The sequence below is a fragment of the Colobus angolensis genome, unplaced genomic scaffold (assembly GCF_000951035.1).
Source record: "Colobus angolensis palliatus isolate OR3802 unplaced genomic scaffold, Cang.pa_1.0 Scaffold153, whole genome shotgun sequence".
NCBI lineage: Eukaryota > Metazoa > Chordata > Mammalia > Primates > Cercopithecidae > Colobus > Colobus angolensis.
Window position 1 is genome coordinate 3,509,233 of NW_012114633.1, and position 3,185 is coordinate 3,512,417.

The following is a 3,185-nucleotide window of genomic DNA, read 5'->3' on the forward strand; positions in this document are numbered from 1 at the left end:
CTGTTTGAGCCTGGGAGTTTGAGGTTAACATGAGCTACGATCGCACCACTGCACTCCAGCATGGGTGACAGAGTGCACAATAACAATATTTCATCAATGTTAATTTCCTGTTTTCTACACACAGTACAATTATTATGTTATGATTGTGTAAGATGTTAACATTTGGGGTGAAGGGTGTACTATTTTTACAATTTTTATAAATGTAAATTAATTCAAAATAAATTTTAAAAAGAAAGAAAACCACCATTTCACAAACCACCATAACTGTTTCAAGTAAGAATCATCATCAGTAGATGCTAAAACTAGTGGATGAAAGTATGAGCAACAATATATTTACATAAAGTATCCCACATATTTATTAATCTCAAGGTAGAAAATAGAGAAGACTGTCAGTGCACAGATCACACCCCACAGCCCCGGAAGATGGGGAACTGCCTCAAATCCCCGACCTCGGATGACATCTCCCTGCTTCAGGAGTCTCAGTCCAACTGGGCTAGCTTTGGCGAGGGGACTAAGCTGTATCAGGAGCTGCTGCCATATCACAAACAGGTTCCAGTTCCAGTCTACCATCCAATACCTAGCAAACAGGTTCCAGTTCCAGTCTACCATCCAATACCTAGCAACACCTATCCTAACAAATTAGGATACCTCAAAGAAGAGGCCTTATACAACAACTGCCTAAAGGAGTTCATGGCCCTGGAAGAGATGGATCAGAAAATCAGATCAATAAATCCAGGAGTGTGTGATCTGTATAATGGACTTTGTTTATGGGGACCCAATTCAATTTCTTCTTTTTTTTTTTTTTTTTTTGAGACGGAGTTTCCCTCTTGTCACCCAGGCTGGAGTACAGTGGCGTGATCTCAGCTCACTGCAATCTCCACCTCCCGGGTTCAAGTGATTCTCCTGCCTCAGCCTCTGGAGTAGCTGGGACTACAGAGATGCGCCACCAGGCCAGCTAATTTTTGTATTTTCAGTAGAGTCGGGTTTCACTACGTTAGCCAGGATGGTCTCGATCTCTTGACTTCGTGATCCACCCATCTCGGCCTCCCAAAGGGCTGGGATTACAGGCATGAGTTACTGCGCCCGGCCCCAATTCAATTTCTACCGAGCACGTACATCTACCACCTGGACTGTATTAGGACTGGTTGATGAGATCCTTCATGTGCCCATCCTCCATGGAGCCAGTTGATACAGCACTGCTTTCATCCTAGAAGACTATTGAGCCAGGGTCTCTCATTTGACTTCAAGTGAGCCATCATTTTGGGGGATTTTGATCTTTTGTCACTGAGTCCAAAGATCATGCACAAAAGTTTCCTAAAAATTCCTGGATGGCTGCAGAAGTTGGGGGGAAAGTACATGATATTTCAAAATTTACAGGGAAAAGTAGGATGGTATTTTTATGTAAGGCCTTGACCCAGTGTTTAAAAATGCAACTGTATTTAGACCTTGTTATTGTTCCAGTACATAGGAATTGTGTAAAGTGTTATAGCAGCTGTAGTTGTTTAAATTGTGTGCACTGAAGATAAGAAGAAGACAGTCGTTATTTTTCCTAAATGAAATAACTTTCGGTAGTGATTTGGGCATGCCCAAGATGGCTGAATAGGAACAGCTCCAGCCTCCAGCTCCCAGCGTGAGCGACACAGAAGATGCGTGATTTCTGCATTTTCAACTGAGGTACTGGGTTCATCTCACTGGGCGTGTCGGACAGTTGGTGCTGGTCTGCGGGTGCAGCCCAACCAGCAAGAGCTGAAGCGAGGCATTGCCTCACCTGGGAAGCGCAAGGGGGAAGGGAATTCCTTTTCCTAGCGAAAGGAAACTGAGACACACAACACCTGGAAAATCAGGTAACTCCCAGCCTAATACTGTGCTTTACTAAGGGTCTTAGCAAATGGCACACCAGGAGATTATATCCCACACCTGGCCTGGAGGGTCCTACACCCACAGAGCCTGCCTCATTGCTAGCACAGCAGTCTGAGATCTAACTACTAGGCGGCAGCCAGGCTGGGGGAGGGGTGCCCGCCATTGCTGAGGCTTAAGTAGGTAAACAAAGCCGCAGGGAAGCTCGAATTGGGTGGAGCCCACCACAGCTCAAGGAGGCCTTCCTGCCTCTGTAGACTCCACCTCTGGGACAGGGCATAGCTAAACAAAAAGCAGCAGAAACCTCAGCAGAGGTAAATGTCCCTGTCTGACAGCTTTGAAGAGAGCAGTGGTTCTCCCAGCACAGAGAACCACTGAGATCTGAGAACGGACAGATCGCCTGTTCAAGTGGGTCCCTGACCCCTGAGTAGCCTAACTGGGAGACATCCCCCACTAGGTGCATACTGATACCTGACACCTTGCAAGGCTGGGTACACCTCTGAGATGAAGCTTCCAGAGCAAGAATCAGAAAGCAACACTCACTGTTCAGCAATATTCTATCTTCTGCAGCCTCCACTGCTGATACCTGGGCAAACAGGGTCTGGAGTGGACCTCAAGCAAACTCCAACAGACCTGCAGCTGAGGGTCCTGACTGTTAGAAGGAAAACTAACAAACAGAAAGGACACCCACACCAAAACCCCATCAGTACATCACCATCATCAAAGACCAAAGGCAGATAAAACCACAAAGATGGGGAAAAAGCAGTGCAGAAAAGCTGGAAATTCAAAAAATCAGAGTGCATCTCCACCTCCAAAGGAACACAGCTCATTGCCAGCAATGGAACAAAGCTGGACAGAGAATGACTTTGACGAGTTGAGACAAGAAGGCTTCAGTAGATCAAACTTCTCAGAGATAAAGGAGGAACTACATACCCAGCGCAAAGAAACTAAAAATCTTGAAAAAAGATTTGACGAATGACTAACTAGAATAACCAATGTAGAGAAGTCCTTAAAAGAACTGATAGAGATGAAAACCATAACACGAGAACTACGTGACAAATGTACAAGCTTCAGTAACTGACTCAATCAACTGGAAGAAAGAGTATCAGAGATTGAAGATCAAATGAATGACATGAAGCAAGAAGAGAAGTGTAGAGAAAAAAGAGTAAAAAGAAATGAACAAAGCCTCCATGAAATATGGGATTATGTGAAAAGACCAAATCTACATCTGATTGGTGTGCCTGAAAGTGACGGGGAAAATGGAACCAAGTTGGAAGACACTCTGCAGAACATCATCCAGGAGAACTTCCCCAACCTAGTAAGGCAGG

At 45.0% G+C, this 3,185-nt stretch overlaps 1 pseudogene; it reads left to right on the forward strand.

The window, feature by feature from the left end:
- The first annotated feature begins 423 nt into the window (after positions 1–423).
- Positions 424–3,185, forward strand: part of LOC105507817 — a 17,539-nt pseudogene continuing 14,777 nt past the window's right edge.